General features: G+C 42.1%; 1 protein-coding gene across 3 annotated transcripts in view; it reads left to right on the plus strand.

Annotated features, from left to right (window-relative positions):
* TSPAN4 (tetraspanin 4) overlaps window positions 1-18,026 on the plus strand; it is a 435,304-nt gene that overhangs the window by 61,796 nt on the left and 355,482 nt on the right. For 2 of the 3 annotated variants that reach the window (XM_051804242.1, XM_051804246.1), the window contains exon 2: window positions 6,068-6,161. The gene's annotated coding sequence lies outside the window, so the exon portion shown is untranslated. Of the gene's footprint in view, window positions 1-6,067; window positions 6,162-18,026 lie in introns of those variants that run through there. The other variant, XM_051804247.1, reaches the window with a different exon arrangement.

Genomic DNA, 18,026 nt, shown 5'->3' on the forward strand with positions numbered 1-18,026 from the left:
TGTGTTTCAGCCTCCTTTGTAGGTTTATTTGCTTTGAGGAGTAACTGCCTTAGAATGCACTGGGACCTCTCATCCTACCGAAAAGATGGGTTGTTCATGTTGGTTATTCCATCTAGAGTGCCCAGGGCATGTAAGACCTTAAAACCTCATCTGTTTTCTCTGCAGTTGGGAATAAAAGTGATAAAAATGAGAGGCTTCTCTGCATGAGAAGAGGGGACTTTCTCACCAGTTAGACTGAGGCTTGGGAACAGCCAGAGGAGGATCACAGATCTTCCAGCCTGTCAGTGCTAAGTGCTGAGCACAGATGCCTTTGCAAGCAGAAACACAGGATGCAAATATTTAACAAAGCCTTGTCAAGCTCACAGGAGGGATGCAGAGTGCAAGTGGATGTTTAGGGCAGAGTGCCTGAGCGACAATCTGCTGTTTGCACTAACTCTAGTAGAAGTTACATGTGCTCATCAGTTTAAGAGCTGATCCATGTAGGCATGCTGCAGTTGCATAGTCTGGACATAGTAAAGAGTAACTCCAGTAGCAAAATCAATCCAGTGGTTTCCAGAGACAAGAGTGAATTAATGTTGCAGGAATATGGTTGTCAGGGTTAATGCTGATGTAAGGAAGATGAGAATAGTGTAGAGTTCATAAAATCCTAAAATAGGAGTTGGAAGGGAATAATTATTTATATATTCCCCTATGCCTTATATATATATATAACATATAGTTAAGGTATCAGCTGGAGATAGCTTACCTGGCAGTTTTGCTGGATTTTGAATACATGGTGGTGGGTATGGTCACGGCAGGAGACTTGTAGTCTTTTCTGAGGGTGCGAAGATGTCTTGCATCAAGCAATAGAAATTGAAGGAAGAGATTTCCAATAATTGCAAGTTGTCAAGTAGAGTTTTGTTTGAGGGGAGAGCATGTGGGCAAAAAATACAACATTAATTTAAAAAAAAAAAAACACATAAAAAAGAAGGGATAGGTAGGAGACTGGTGGGTAGTGGTAAAGAGAAGAAACTTGCTGACATTTCTTTTCGGTATTTTTTCTCTTAAAAACGAGCAAGCAGTACTCATGTCTGCTTTAAAATATATTTTCAACTACCTCTTGTGTTTAGTAGGACTTCAGAGAATAGCTTTTTTTTTGTTGTAGGCACTGTGTGCTAATGTAAGCAGAGTACAGGCAGTCATTAAATTTCCTGAAGTAGTTGCAGTAGTTGAAGTCAGAGCAAAGACTGAAAAATACCCCTTACCACTGATGAAGGTTGCTATGCCTAATCTATGTGGCACTAGGAATTTGTGTGTTCTCTTCAAGACAGGGAAGTTGAGTTGTACTACAGATATTTGCCCTGTGTGCTGTTGTGACAGAAATCGGGACAGTTCCCTGCTTCCTGTTGTCCCTGGTGATATCTAGTCCTGGGTATCTATGTGAACACTGTCAAAAAGAGGCCATGTTGTAATGCCTCATGGGAAGACCCACGTAGCAAAACCTTTCCACCTTTTTAGGGTCACCATCAAATGCTATTGATGATGTCTTTGTTGATAATGATTCAGTTTCTTGGGATTGCTGCCCCAATGGCTGCAGCTTTGTATGCAGTATGGGTCTTGCCTCAAAAGGTGAAGCTGTTTTCTGATTTAAGGGAAAGAAAAAAAAATTGAGCTCAGAAGAATGAAAACTCAGGCAATTTTAGCATATCATTGTACCAAGTGTCTCCTTTGCCTTTCAGCAGTCCAGTAAGTCTCACCTCTGTGCTTGGCAAAACCATGGAGCAGATCTTCCTGGAAACTGTGCTGAGGCATATGGAGAATAAGGAGATGATGGGTGACAGCCAACATGGCTTCACTAAGGGCAAACTGTGCCTGACAAATCCGATGGCCTTCTATCACTGTGTTACAGAGTTGGTGGATGAGCGAAGAGCAACTGACGTCATCTACCTCAACTTTTACAAAGCATTTGATACTGTCCCATATTATATCCTTGTCTCTGAACTGGAGAGATCCTTGTCTGTAAACTGGAGAGACATGGATTTGATGGGTGGAGCACTCGGTGGATAAGGAATTGGCTGGATGGTCGCATCCAGAAAGTAGTGGTCAGTTGTTCAGTGTCTGGATGGAGACCAGTGATGAGTGTAGTCCCTCAGGGGCCTGTATTGGGACCACTGTTAGTTAATATCTTTGTTGGTGACATGGACAGTGGGATTGAGTGAAAGTTTGCTGATGACATCAAGCTGTGTGGTGTGGTTGACAATGCTGGAGGGAAGGGATGTCATCCTGAGGGATACTCCCAGGCTGGAGTCCTGCACATGGCTTGGGGCAATTTCCAAACACAAATATGAGCTGGGCAGCAGTGGACTGAGAGCAGCCCTAAGGAGAAGAACTTGGGGGGTACTGGTGGATGAAAAAAATGAATGTGTGCTCACAGCCCAGAAAATCAGCTGTATCCTGGGCTGCATCAAAAGTAGCGTGGCCCACAAGTCAAGGGAGGTGGTTCTACCCCTGTGCTCCACTCTCATGAGACCCCACCTGGAGTACTGTGTCCAGCTCTGGGGCCCACAACATAGAAGGACGTGGACCTGTTAGAATGGGTCCAGAGGGGGACCACACAGGTGACCAGAGGCCTGGAGCACCTGTCCTATGAGGACAGACTGACAGTGTTGGGGTTTTTCAGCCTGGAGAAGAGAAGGCTCCAGGGAGAATTTATAGTGGCCTTCCAGTACTTTAAAGAGAACCTACAGGAAAGATAAGGATGAAATCTCTATCAGAGTGTAGTGGTAGAATAACGTGTAATGGTTTTAAACTGAAAGAGGATAGATTTCCATTATGTATTTGGAAGAAATTCTTTACTGTGAGGATGGTAAGACACTGGAACAGATTGTCCAGAGAAACTGTGGATGCCCCATCTCTGCAAGTGTTCGGGGCCAGGCTGGATGGGGCCCTGAGGAACCTGGTCTAGTGGAAGGTGTCTCTGCCCATGGCAGGCAGTTTGGACGAGATGATCTTTAGCATCCCTTCCAACACAACCCTTCTGTGATGCTATGATGTAGCAGCAAGCTCTGGAAAAGTACTAGCGCACTGAGAGGTATCCTGCATCTGGAAACCAGGTTTCTTGACCAATGTGCAGATAAATATAAGCCCCAATTAACACCTCTCCTGGGTTACACCAGAAAGTCACCTTGATCTGTCTTTGACAGGAGTGCCCAAGAAGGAATGCAGGAGTAGGGAGAGCAAGGAGAGGTATTTCAAAGCAAGAAATCAGAGAGCAGGACTCTTGTGTAACTCCAGGTTCCTGTAAAGCTGAGCTGTCTGTGACAGATCTTTCATCAGATAGTTTGAATTTAGGCGTTAGGACTCAATTCACCTGCTCTTGCTAAGCTGTAGTTTCCCCCCTTAAGAACCTGTGAAGTTAGTCTGGAAAAAAAAGAATCTCCTAGATGGTTGGAAGTTGTCAGAGAGTTTTTTAGATGAACTCCAGGTGGTGTGGGACATGCCAGAGAGCTGGGAAGCATTTAACACAAGCCAGGACAGAAAGATTAAACACATGCCTCTGGTCTCTGGAGCAGGATGTCTGGTGCATCTGGGTTTGAGGGAGGCCTTGTAGCTCTAACTGGAGTTACACTGCAGCTGAGGTTCCTCTTGTTATTAAACTTAATGCTTAAAGGCCTCCTTGTGCTCAGCAACAATAATAAATAGACATAAACATCTTGTAAGAGATGGTCCCTGGTCAAAAGAGGAGACCAAAAAAAATCAACCTGAGAATGGAAGTGGGGGTCAAGCAGACAAAATGTTTTGCCTGGGGTTATACAGGTCATTGTGGAGAGGGAAGTGGAGCCCTGGTCTCTCTGCTGGTGGTGTCAGCACCTTCTTTGCTGAAAATGTAGTTGCCTGGGCTCACATGTTGGACAGGTTAAGGGAAGACTGCGCTATGACTATGGTACTACTCAAAGAGGAGGATTTGAGATGTCTTCTAGATTTGAGGAGTAGATTTAGATGCAGCCTACTGAGATCACATCCTCTCATTACTGTAGTACTGCTACTTGTTATGGCAGCAACAACCCCTGTTTCAGGAGGCAGGATTGCAGTGTGAACAGCCCTACGTGTCCTGGGTTTCATTAGCCTTGTTAACAGGCCTGATGAAGACATGGCAATACTGGGTTATGCACAACTACAGGGGTTTGCTGGAGGCAGATGTGTGAATGCTTCTGCATCTTCTCTACCTTATCTCTTGAGCTGATTGTCGGCTGTGTTGAAAGCATGTGTGACTGCAGTGTAGATACAGCTTCAGATACCTACTTCCTCCTGCATTCCTGTAGAAAAGATAAGGCCTGAAATGTGTTCCTGTGCATCTGTGTTGTGTTTACTGTACTTTCTAGGGATGCAAATGAATGATAAGACTGGGTCAGGCTAGTGATCTGTCTAGCTCGTTTTCCTTTTTGCAGTAGCCAAGAGCACCTGCTTGAACCAGCCAATCCAGTCCACAAAAGTCATGGGGGGAAAAAAAAGGATTTGTTTGAATTGTTATCACTAAGCCTTCTAGCTTGTTCTTAGTTCATGATTGAGTTTGTTTTTCTAGGAAGAATCTTTGCTGTTATGAGTCACTCTGGCTTAAAAGAAGGATTTTGCTTTCAGCTGCCTTTTGCCTTAAAAGGTGATGTTGCTTATGGTATTTATCAAGTTTAGGATAAAAAACAAATCTAAAAATCATGAGGCAACTCATTCGTCTAAAGAAACACTTGATACCTACTTCCTTAGTTCTTTGTTTTAGAAAAATCAAAATAAAACAGTGCTTAGGGAATGCATTCCTGATGCCTCTTTGGGGCCAACTTGATTTATGTGACAGTAAAACATCAGACAACAGCACTGCTGCACGTAACAGGGATATAGTCTGCTTGCTGGTGTGTTAGATTTCTAGACCATCTGGAAATTAGCGTCATTAAGCACCTGAAATAGCAAAATTAAAACAAAAAATCCTAGGAGTTACCCTATGGCAAGCCAGGCGCAGTTCATCTACAGACCAAATGTGTTTCAAGTGGGTAGATAAAGTGCTGTCTTGTTTGTGTGTGGTCAGTAAGGATGTAATAGTTCTTTTGTAGGGGTCAGCTTTTTAACCTTCAGTAATTTACAGTGGGGCTAATTCCATTGTGCTTAACTATAAAATCTATCTGTAGTTCCAAATTTAATGCTAAGAAAATGTATACATTAACAAAAATCTTGTGCCACAAAATGGTGGTGTAATTCATTATCCACTATAATAATCCACTGCAATGGAAAAGGAAGGGGTTGTTCTTTTCAGAAAGGTTTATCAGCACCTCAGACATTACTGCCGCTTCTGTAGGTAGAGCTAAAAAGTTACACATTGGCTGATCATGCATTTGGATGTTGCTCTGCATTAGAATATAGCTATAAATTTACTTCTCCCTGTGTAGCATCACTTGGTGACATTTTACCATTAGAAGGTGCTGGATTTGTGGATATTTGCTGCATTAACTGCTGCCACCAACTGAGCTTGCTTCATTGGCATTTGTCAGTCTCAGAAACTTGAATGTTTAGAAATTGTTACTAATTTTACTCTTCCTTGCCTTGACCTTTTCCCTGTATAGGAAACGTAAGCCTGTGCTCTCTTCTGAATAGTGGTTTCTGTGCATTATTCCCTGGGACCCACAAAGCTTGTTTCTTGGGCTGCTAGTGGACCGTAAAGTACGAGGTGCTGTTCTGTAGACACGCTTTACTTGGACTTTTCTCTGCATGCCCAGCACACCTTAGTCTGTTGCCATTGCATGTTCAAGGGGATTCAATGTCAAAAAGTCACCTCTTTTTATTTTTTTTTTTTTTAATTCTGTATTGGAAATGCGCAAGAAGAGATTTTCTCCAATAAATCAATATTTATTTGGTGACCCGAGTTTCATTTTAATAACAAACTCCATCGAGGTTGAGGAGTGTGTAGGAAAGTACAGAGGGGAGGGGAAGGGGATGGTGAAGCAGGGAGCATTAATCCTGTATTGAACAGTTTGTTTATGAAGTGACTCCTGATCACCACCTGCCTGTTTTACTCATGAATCTGTTGTTTTGTGTCTTGCAGTGGTGTCATTGAAGGGCCAGCTGTTATTGCTGTGAGAGATCAAGAGCTCCTTCCAACTGCATCTCCTGTGTCATCTGCAAAACCACCAATTACAGTGAGTTTCTCCTACACACGCTCTGTTTTCTCCAGTGAGGATTTGTTCTCTGGAATCTGTGATTATTATATTTGTCTATATTTATATTTTGTCAGTTCACTTACTACTGCAAAAAGCTTTGATTTATGAATCCCTGGCCACGTGGATACACACACTTCCCACTCCCCAAAAGGTCATACTGGAAGCTCATCACTGCAAACTCTTCTGGCCACCTGCATACCTTGTAGGGGCAATGATCAAAGACTGTGTGCTTTGAGTGGGTGTTCTGGTTATTCATCCAATAGCCAAGTTGAGAGTTGAACTAAATATTTTGTTCCTGAGAATGGCTTCAAAAAGAAAAACTTACTTAAATAAAAAAAGGAAAGAAAAGTATTGCTTGGGCAAAGAAGATTAAACTTCCTTACTTGTTCAGAGTGCCAGAAGCAAACACATCATACCTGTGTGGCATCTAGTCACAGCAGTGGTAGGTGAAAAGAAAAGGTGACTCAGTGCTGGAATGTTCCTGAGTCTATTCCTAGATATACTCTTAAAATGAGATAGTGGAATTTTCTCAGCAGTGTAAGAAGGGTACCTAATTCAGTGCTGTTTGGATACCAGATGAAAACTCTTGAAAATCCTCATTCCCTCATTTAGTTTCTGCCTAAAGGAAGTGCAGTGAAGAAAATGCTTCCCTACTCCTGGCAGCTGTCTGTGAACGTCCCTGTAACTTGCCTACGACTCCTCTGCCAATAACTCAGTAAAACACACTCAGGTGATTTTAGTATTTTAATATTTTGTACCCTTTAAAACAATGGTGTAACAATTGCTTGCAAAGCCATCTCTGGTTTTCAGACAATTATTTACCTCATTGGGAGAGCTGAATATGTCAGCTGTGTATGTCCTGTGCAGAATCTGTCTGCAAGACTGGAAGGGCAGGAGCACATCTATGCATGTGCAAGTGTTCACTTTGTCCAAAACATGAGGACTAAATGAACAAAAATACCCATAAGTGGTTAAGGAAAATGCCCTCCCAAATCTGTTAAAAGCTTGTAGAGATGATTTTGGCACGATGTGTATCTCTAGCCAATGTCGGTATTGTGGATGCATAAATTATACATGACTTTTAAAATAAAAAAGGTTGTTTTTAGGGAGCTGTTGTGTTTTGCCTGGAAGGATGGAGCCAGCATGCAACATATGTAGAAAATATTACCTGTCAGAAATTGAATATTGAGTGAAAGTAATTGTTTTAATCAAGAGTGGTTAAAAGTGAGGCTGAATTGAAGGAAAAAACAACTGCTCAGCTGGAAGACTGCTTCCAGTGCTGCAGACATGCCCTGAGATGCGTAGTTTCTGTATTAGGAATATTGATCAGGGCCACGGTTGTACCACTGTTCTTCCTGATAATTGTAATTGAGATTTCTTAACTCTTTGAATTCTCCTTTCTCTGTAACCAAGTACAAAGCACTTGGTGCTGATGCAGTGGATATGTCAGCATCATATGAGGTGGTTAGCTTGACCTTTCCTTCCTTCTGATTGTGCAGAAGTAACTGGTTTCATCACAGAAAAAGCTAGAGAGCTGTGAAGAGATCAGTCTCTGTACTCTCCTCTGAGATTCTCTAGTAAACCTGCGAGCAAGCTTTGCCTCTGCTGAAGGAAGCACGATCTCGTCATAGAGCTTGTCTATGGTACCCTGTCCTGTCTTCCCCCCTAGCCTTTCCCCTGTTAAACACTTATGTACTTGAACCTGTCTGCAGACATTTTCCCTGATGGATGGATGGGTAAATCTTACTGTGGATGATGAATTTTGGCTGCATACGATGCAGGAAGGAGAAGGGATTTGAGTGAGATGTTCCTGTATCAACTGATGGACAACACTGCTCAAAGGAGCAGCTTGTTGGTGTGTGGATAGATACTTGGCAGAATCTATTGATTCTACCGAGGCAAAGACATTCTGGTTTATATCAATTAGTATTCCTGACAAATCATTTGTAGTGAATGTGGGTGTTTTCTTAGGAGTACAGGCTTGTCACTGGGAGGAGTGACTGTATGCACAATCTGAGATACACTGAGCTGAGTGTAAAGGAGCTCTAGACTTTGTGTTTCTGCAAAGAAACATCCTAGGCTGGTTTTTTGATTTTTTTTTTTTTTCCTTTCAGAACAGAAGGGGGATTGTTTATATGCACTTAAATCTGCTTTCTATTTCTCCTGAGTCGATGTCTGTTCCCTTCTGGTTCTTTACAGTGCCCTGGGAAAGCTGCCCTGTTGAACCTGGGTAAACCACCTCCACTTGGTTCTGATAAAACTAGCTGGCAACAAAAGATGAGGTTGGAGATTAGTGATGTCAAACACCTTTTGTGTGCTACAACATTTGGCTACTGCACCTATGAGAAGGCAGGAGTCTGCAGTTGTACCCGCTTGAGCAAGGCTCTGTGCAGAGCAGGTCATCCCTGGTGCAATGCTGGATGCAGAGTGGATGCTGGAGCCCTGCTGATGCAGTTACTTTCTTGACCCACAACACCCTGCATTTTTTGCTCTGACTTGCTTGTTCTTTGGTTGAGCCACCAGACTTTCTGAGTAAGAGGCACAAATGTGTGCTGGTGGATACGCCTGTTGGAAGAATGGTCTGGTAGCTGGTTTAGAGCACTGCAAGTCCAGTTTCAGCTACCTGATCCACTTGCAGATTCCCTCTGAGAATTCAGAGTAGTATCAGTATATCAGTAGTATGATACAGAGTTCTGTGCCAGTTTTCTGTCTGTAAAGGACACTTCGACCTTGGATAGGAACCGAGAGTAAACAGAACGTCTTTCTCTAATGTTTCTGTGCAGCCTGAATGGTATTCCTGAAGTCTTTTTAGCAGTCAAAAATGAGATAATGAGTACTGTGTGTGGCTGGGGAATGCAGGGTTGTATACCATGGCAGTGATACCGAGGTGTGAGTGTGAGATCCCAAAATCTGCTGTCCCACTCTGATCACCGAGTGTGTGTCGCCTCTCTGAGTGACAGTGCTTTCTTGGACCTGGGACACCAGAGGCTACAGACAATTTGGGTTCACATTCCTCACCTGGGATTTCAGTAGCAGATGCTGCTTTGTTCCTCATGTGGTTTTGCCTTGTGTAGTCACATCTGCTTAACTCATCTGGCCTGCCTGTCGGTTGCATGTTGGCTTTCAACATTTACTTCAGGGTCACAGAAAAGTCTTTTACCTTGCTTTCCAAATGTCAGCAGCCAAAGCTCTTTTCAGAACCTGGCTATTTTGTGGCTGCACAGCCTACCTCAAAACAGTTGCTATCCCTGGTGTGTCAATGAATAAGACCTTGATAGGATTGACAGCTATAAAACATTCCCTCTGAACTCTGAGATGAAAGTGAGACATTTCCTTTCTCCTTTCAGAGGACTCATCTGCTGTAAGAGGAGGGAGATGGTTTTCTTTTTAAAAATGTAACTCATATCAGGTATCATAGCAGTGTCTATAGCACTCCACAGTAGCATGCTCGGATGCCTCGTGCTATGGGAAGCTGGGAATGAAAGGTGACTCTGCCAAGAGGCTTCTGTATGCATTGATGGGATAGTACACGTGACTCTTAGGGCATTACCTGAAGCTCACTGGTGATACAGTGGAAAGGGAATAGGGTAAAATCAAGTTTGAGTTCAAATATTCAGATTGCAAGGATAGTCCCTGGGGTTGATCTTCTTGCTTGCTAATGGCATAGCATAGGGAACAGAATAAAGAGTTGTTTGGCTTTGCACTGCAAATACATAAGCCGACCTTGCTTTGGCTCCCAGCCCAGGGTGAAAAGGATGGCTGATCACCCTGCTCTTTCAGTGTTGACAGCTGTTGCTGTCAGGGACAGATGTGACTCGGGTCTAAGACAGAGATAACGGTGCGAATGCTTTTTACTGGCAAAGTAGATTTTTAGGAGATAATGCAGTTTGTCTGTTGCACAATAAAGGGAAACGAGAAATGTTTTTGTGTTCTCTTGGTGCGTTTTTCTTATTTTTTTTTATATTAATTACCCTGATACAAGAAGATTGCTCAAATATTCTAGTACTTAGCAGTCATAGACTATCTCCTTGGTTCAGCCATTCTCATAAACCATCCCTCGTCATGCCAAAACCAGTTACCTTACCTGCATGGAAGCAGGCTGTTCTGGGATACCACTGACTCTGCAGATGTAAGTCTGTGTGTTTGATCCTTATGAAAATGTTTTGAAAAGCTGGACAAGAAAACACTGTAGGAATTTGGTGGGCAGATTAGCTGCATTCCTGTTTCAGGCTGTTTATTCATAGCTTTAACTTTTTTAAGGCAAAAGGAGGCTATTTTTAGCTTGCTTTTTCCCCCTCCATGTTAACCCAAACAAATTTCCCTCTTGAAGAGGAGGGTGGAGTTGGAAGGAAGGAAGGGTGGAATTGAAACTGCTTCATTAAGTCAGTTTAAAGATCACTAACACACGATTTTGTTTTCACACTACAGTTTTGAGTATCTTTACACTTTCCAAAAAGGGGAAGCTTTGTGTACAGAGGGGGAGAGTGAGGGCCTCTGAGACAATGAAGTGGTTATGGAAAGCTTATGACTTTTGCTTAGGGTGAACTGTCAGGAGGGTAACCTGGCTCTCCTGAATCCCAGTATGTGTGTTTTGATGGTTTTTATGGTAAGCTGGTTCTGGAGTAGAGAGAACAAGAACAACTCAAACAGCTTCCTTACTAGGCTGATGTGACTTTGGCTTTAACTTTCACATGGTTACTGAGTTAAGTGTGCTGCAGAAAGGGTGGCTGAATCCAGGGCCTGTGGATCTAGTCTGTAGAAAGAAGGATACTTACTTCATACTTTGAGATGGACTGATAACCCAGGAGCCAGTGCTGCCTGGCCACTGCAGAGCACTGCTGCTTTTTGAATCTCTTGTGCTTTGATGTTGGTTCTTCAGTACCTTTTAGTTTTCCCTCCCCCCTGTTGATAAGAGCTGAAGAATCTTGAAAATGGAACATCTGTGAAGTCCACCTTTGGTGGTGGAGTGTAGAGCTGCTCATGCTGTTCTATCTCACTGCACAGGTTACTCAAGATAAGATCCTAAATTATCTCTTCTTGCCATGTGTTGATCCTGCTGTGTGTTCTCTGGGACTGTTGAACAACTGATGAAAAACAACGGTAATATTTGCATCTAAAGAAAATAAAAACTTTTCTGTTTTAGGAATACTCAGGGAAAAATCCACGAAATGCATAATTATTTCTCTTCCAGTAATAACTGGTTACTGAGTTACTGAACTCCGTGTATGAGCTCAGAGCTGGAAAGGACAACCTGACTTTCCAAGCCTTAGTCCTGGGGAAGATTCCCTGCTGCTGAGGCATCAACATGGAGCTGGAGCCATTTCTGTTGACTCTCAGGTTCTCTCTTTATCTGCTTTCTTCTCCTCTTCCACTTCTCCCACTGGGAGGCTACTCCAGATCCCAGCTACTTCATACTCGGATTTCCAGTATGAAATCCCACTACTTCATACTGTGACCTCCAGCTGAGAAGCCTCTGTGGTAGGTATATCTCCTTTCTCTACCAAGCAAATCCTATGGTTTAAATGTCTGTTCTAATTTTTTGCAGCTCCTCTCCTCAAGTGTATTTGCAGGCAGTGATTCTGTCCTCTGTTGTGCTGTGTTTTACCAGCTTAAATAAGTCAAACTTTCCTGAGATAGGGCTCTTGTTCTTACCAGCACTCTTGTGAGCCTGTTCTCAGTTCAGTAAATCGTCTTTGAATTTTACTGTGACCAGAACTGCTCACAATAAGCGTGTCTGAGAAGTGGCTGCTTTCATTAATGCTCATTTCAGCATCTAACCATTAATTGTGACTTAAGCACAATCATATATGTATTTAAGAAGAATCCTCTGGTCTTACTTTGAAGACATTAAGTAATGGTGACTCCTTCTGCTCTAGGAGAGTTCTGTCAATGATTAGTTACTTTGATGTTTAACTAGATACCTTAATTTGAATAGGCTGCCTTCAGTCGCTGCATCTTGAAATGCCTTTCTTTGTTAGTTTACAGAGGCTTTTATTATCAGAAATACGATTTTTCTTAAAGTGCTCTTATACTTGTAGACTATGTAAATCAATCAGTTAATTACAATGGTTTGTATTTCAGAAACCGAACACTCATATTCCAAGAAAAAGTCCCTTCTAAGCTATGTTTGAACATCCAAAAATAGCTCACTATCAGCTTCCATCTCCAGATAACACTGGGCATTGCACCAGCAAGAGTATATGCAAAGAATGAAAATAAAGTCCATTATTTATGACCCTCTCTCTGAGATTCCCTGGCTTGTGTGAGAAAAGTGGAACTACTTGGAAATACTTTGCTTCCCTCTGGATTTCTGGTTTCTTTGAAGGTTGTCTTGATCTTTGTGAATAATCTCGGGTTTATACATTTGATTTCATGCCAGCAAACTAAATCTTTCTGTAATGTGCATCCCTTCAGGCTTTGGATATCACGAAGATTTGAGGGATTTCTCCCACTCTTTGGTGTAGTGCTGTTTTCCTTCTGCTGGCACCGAACGCCAGTGGGATGTGGTTGTGAGCAAGGCACAACCTGCTGTGCCCAGTGTCAGGGTTTGTTACCGGGCTGTGCTGCAGGCGCACTGCCTGTCCGTCAGTGAACTGCACAGCCGCTCCCTGGGTCTGCCTTTGAGCTGGGGGCACTGACACTGTGCCTGGCCCTGCTGAGCTCTTGTATTTCCTAAACCCTTCTGATGACACTCTCTCTCACTGCTTAGCCATTGGGCTTACTACATCACTATGGTAGCACAGGGGTGCTTGTGTCCCAAAACACACCCGAAAGGATGATCTGGCAGGGCCTAACACCCTCACTGTTGGAAATACTCTTGTTAGGATGCTGGTCAGGGGGACTGTGGTTTGGTTTTGGTTTGTTGTTGTTTTTTTTTTTTTGGTTTTTTTTTTTTTTGTTGTTGTTGTTGTTTTTTTTTTTGTTAGTTAGTTTGTTTTTGTTTTGTTTGTTTGTTGTTGTGTTTTTGTTTTTGTTTTTTTTTTTTTTTTGTTCCTTGTGCTCTCCTGGTCTCTGTCTTTTGTTCCACGCTGTCTCTTGTAATATACTCTAATTCAGTGGCTTCTTACATTTTTGGAACAATCGACTGTTGCCAAACACAAAGTTTCTGACAGGCTAAGCTCCTTGTTTGTCATACATCACTGTTCTTGCATTCAGAATGCAGTAATTTTGCTTATTGGAGGGGCTACACACATTTATCATGGTCCTGTGAGCTTCTGCTGGGGAACCATTGTGTTACTCTCAGCATAAGTACTGTTTTTCTTCTACTTGACAGGGCCTTACTCTAAAGTCTTCATTAAAGGTGTGGTAATACCGATACATTTGTCCTAAAGTCGGTTGAGTGAATGCCTCATACTTTTTTTAAAAAAAAGCAAATACCAGTGGATATAAGATGCTTTCTGAATCTTAACTGAAATCCTACCTTGAGAAAATGAGTTGTTCTTTCATTTCCTCTTGGAGTTTTAGTCCAGAGCTAAACGATTTTGGCAAAAGATTTCCAGGCATTTAACTTTGATAATCATAATTTTATTTATAATAATTAATAAATCCTTTCACAATGACAAGCTTTTGCCTTTGTAAAATGCCTGTGAGTCCCTCCTGATGACTACACTGTCATTATATGTATATAATTTATCAGATATATATGTTAAGAAAGTATGTGTCTTTAAGTGCATACATCTTTGCTAAGATGACAGCCATCCTTGTGCTCTTGGCATCCTTTACATCATTTAGAGTGTATAATAAACTCAGCTGTTAAGATAACTTGCCATACATCCCATTGTCCTTGAATAATTTTTCACATATTCAATTGTAGTGTCTTCTACCTTTTCTTTTCAAGTTTTTCTTGGGGGGAGAAACTGCTCTTCTGCTCTTAAAAGTATTCTTTCCCTGCTCTGTCACAAGTATTGTTAGTTCATTCTGCATTTCTTTTTTAGTCACTTGCTCTAGTCCTTTAAAAGTGCAATTACATAATCCATATAAATTTAAAAAGGGAAAGATGAAGATCTCTACACATGTTAGTTTTCTTTTTTATCCTTCGTGGAAGCTAGGAAAAATTCAGGTTAGTGTTCTGGAAAGTAATTAGCATTTGAAACGGAGGTTAAGATTGGACAATTTCTCATGTGTCCTGGCGGAGATGATAGATGTAATATCTCAGTTTCAATAAATCACTGTTTTGAGTCCTGAAGCAGCTTCCCCATAGCTATATTTCCTTGTTGAAGGAGAGAAGGTCATTGTCTGGTTTACTCTGAATTGAGAGGTTAGCCCAGACCTCAGTATTAAATCTAGAATGGGGGCAAGCAAGCAGCCTCTGCTTTGGAATTTGGTCTGAATAAGTCTGATTTTATTTGTTTGTACCGCAGCATGTTCACAAGCCCCAATTGGCAACTCATGCTATGTCAGCACTGTACAACTACAGGACAAGAAAATGGTCCCTGATCAGAAGTTTCAGCCTATGTGGAATAATTGACCACTGCATTAGTAAACACTCCTGCCTGAATAGAGACTTCATCCTATCTGTGCCTGTCGAGGTGGAGGGAACACCGAGTTTATACTACAGGCTGGTGAGAGCTGTACTTCATGCATACATGGTGCAGTTGCTCTATCTGTGGTAGCTGGCTAAAGTTTCCCAAGTGTGAAACTTGGGAAACATCTTTGTGCACAGGCTATTTCTCTTCCTGAGTAGCATGTGGAGAAAGACAGTGACCAGCAGTGGGCTGATGGTATCCTGGTGAAGGTGACCCAATCCTGCCTGCGCTTTTCCAGGAGAACCCCTTGCAAGTGAACAGGGATGGGAGCTGTGGGCTGTGTGGATTGTTCTTGCAACAATGCTCCTAGCCATCTGTGTTATGGGACGAAGCAGCACCTGTCAGGAGAGAGGTAAGGGAACAGCTTAGGATTCCACTTATATTAGGGGTAGTCAGTTAGGGCTTTATGGGCTGTTCTGCCAGGCCCTGTATTTGGACATTTGTGGTCTACATCATTAAGTTCTATTTAAGAACTCATTTGCCTTGTCCACTGCTTAAAAAAAACCCAAAACCAAAAACAAGTTGCTTTTAGCAGAAATCTGGAACTTATCTTCCCCTCTGCTCCTGCAGGTTGCATTTAAACCCAGGACTAGGAATTGAGGAACAGCTCTATTGATATTAATCTAAGGGAGAATTCTTTGATAAAACTGTCAGTCTTGTGGATTTCCCTATGATGCTTTTGAGCGTTATTAAGTCCTTTGTATCAATCTGTAGGCTCAGGAATAGTGTTGCTTCCACTTGCATTTTCCTTGCATTTAAAAGGCTATCTTTGCAACTGTAAGGGCTATTATTTTGATCCATTTTAATTGGTACCACAGACTGTACAGAAGCCTGGGACTTGTATTTGTGTTCTCCAGAGTAGGATTTCCATATAGTGAGTCATAGTGAGAAGAAAGTGGATTAATTTCTGCAAACTCCATGTGTGTACTTGAGTCTCATCTGTGCAATCATTTTAATGCATGGTGAAATGAGTCCACCATTAGCTTCAGATGCCTACAGACTAGCTGCCTGCATCTGACAGAGTTATAGGGACTGTCCTTCCAGACAGGAAAGGGAAAGAGATATTTTAGGACATAGTTCATCTGACCCTGTTTAGGCTAACTGCTTTAGAAACAGATGAATCCTGCCCCGCAGGTGACTATTTCTCTCCGCTGACTTTAGTGTCAGATGTTGATCTCAACATTTGCTCAAATGAATCCTTTATGAAATATTTCCAGTTTTAAATTTAACTGATCAGGTGTTTTCAGTAAAGTGTAGTCCCCAGCCACCAAACATGTCCTGGTACCAAGGGAGCCAGTTGTGTGCTATAACTTTTTCTACTTTTATTCTCCAGCTCTTTATCTAGCAAATGAAAATTATTCCATTATGACAGGAACACTGGCCTTTAGAAAGCTCCTTTTATCTACACAAATACTTTCTGTGGTATTTTTCCACTTTTGCTTATCCATCTTAGAGCTGGATTAACTTCAGAAAGACCTTGTATGGAACTCTGAGGCACATTTATTTCTTTGACCAGTAAATCAGTATTATAGTTTCCTGGGGCCTGGAAAAGAGGGTATTATTATGGAGTTATACTAAGTCCACTTTCCTGAATGCTGAATTTTCAAGGAAAAGATATAAATCTCCTCTGTGAAGGAGAAGAAGCTATATGAAACAGACTTCAGGGGCCTTATTCTCTTTGTGTTTATGCTTGCTTGCCTTTTTTTTCTACCTCCCTCTGTTTCCTCAGGTGCTGCAGTATATTACTTAATCTCCTTTAAGGTAGGTATAGCTTCTTTGTCACTCTGTGGAACACATTGGTATTCAGAAGAGCTTTTTCCTGTGTCAGAGCCAATATTTTGTTTCTTTGTAACCCTAACCTTCTTGGAACTCTCCAGCTAATATTTTCCTTTTCTGTCTTTTATTGACTGTGGTACATTGAGGATTGCTTCCCTCCCCAGTAACTTTTTAGTTTTTATTCATGACTAAATGCATCCATTTTATGAAGCAATGAAACCTATTTACAGAGGAAAACGAAGCTGGTTGCAGGGGCTTGATGGAAGTGAAAATAGGAAGCACAGGCTCTCCAGTCATGTTTGTTGTCTAGCAGATGAGGTCTAGCAGAGAGGCACAAATTCTGGGGCTCTACAGGATCCTTCTGGCTGTGTGCATATGTTCCCTTCTGTGTCAGTCTGGGAAGAGTTGTGCTGAGGTTAGCTGGAAAGGTGAGCAGAGGGGGTGGCAAAATAGGATTCCATTCTCCCTGCTCATGCTAGAGGCGTGGAAATCCCAGATACTTTGCACCTCTGTGTCTCTTCCACACTGTTCTTTGTCTGCTTGAACTGCAACTGCTTCAAGAAGAAACTTTATTCCTGCAGTGCCAGTGCAAAAGACAGTGCATGGAGACTTGCATCATACCTTCAGCCCCCCCTCCCCCTTTTTTTCCCCTTCCCTTCCCTCTGTGTTCTACAGTCATTTTAAGAGACACTGTTGGAGTTCCAGTAACTGAATCTAGTTTTCATGTTACTTTTCTCCCCTTCCCTCCCCTCATCACCTTAGTCATATAGTCTTGACACAGTCTTACTGTGTGCATGTTTTAGAAGGCTATGAATTCATTCACATGGCATGCAAGGGAGGAAGGATGATTTACATGCATTATGCTCACGTGTGGAAGCCCTTGAATCATTTCTGCCAGGATCTTCTCATCCATAGCAGATTTTTGGATCACAGAACTGACATTTATGGGGCATATTAGGCTGTGCAGGAACACCTGGGTAGTTTGCTGGGATGAAGAGGGAATCTCATCAGCTGCTTCAGCTGCTTTGGTTCTGGTCTGCATCCCCTGAAGTTCTAGGTAGATAATACATTGGGTTGCCAAGGTATTGCGGTAGTGAGGTAGTGAGGGATTAAGAAAAGTGGACATCTGATTGTAGCTGTAAGGAGAATATTTTTTTTTTTTTCCCCCAGGAATATTATTCCGGAGCCTTGAGTTTGTCATAGATTAAATGTGATTGTAGCTTCTCTGGTTTCATGTCACATGCACAGGGCCTGGATGAAATGTTGACCTGTGATTCAGGTTTGCAGACACATCTTTTAAAGTGTCTATTCTGGCATCTCATTAGCAGAGTTTTCCTGTTTGCAGCTGGTCTCTTAAAGGATACAGCTAACTTGTCATATTTAGGGCCACCAAGTCACCAGTTCAGTGAGTCGGTGTTGTTGGTTATTTGCAGTGAACTACAAAGCATACATTCAAATGACATTTATTTTTCAGTAATCTACGTTTTGATAACTCTCAGCCTGCTCTTTAATTTGTAAATAATCTAGTCTCAGGTTTGCACCT

The sequence above is a fragment of the Manacus candei genome, unplaced genomic scaffold (assembly GCF_025592945.1).
Source record: "Manacus candei isolate 608988 ecotype Guabito, Panama unplaced genomic scaffold, ASM2559294v1 h1tg000060l, whole genome shotgun sequence".
Taxonomy (NCBI): Eukaryota; Metazoa; Chordata; class Aves; order Passeriformes; family Pipridae; genus Manacus; species Manacus candei.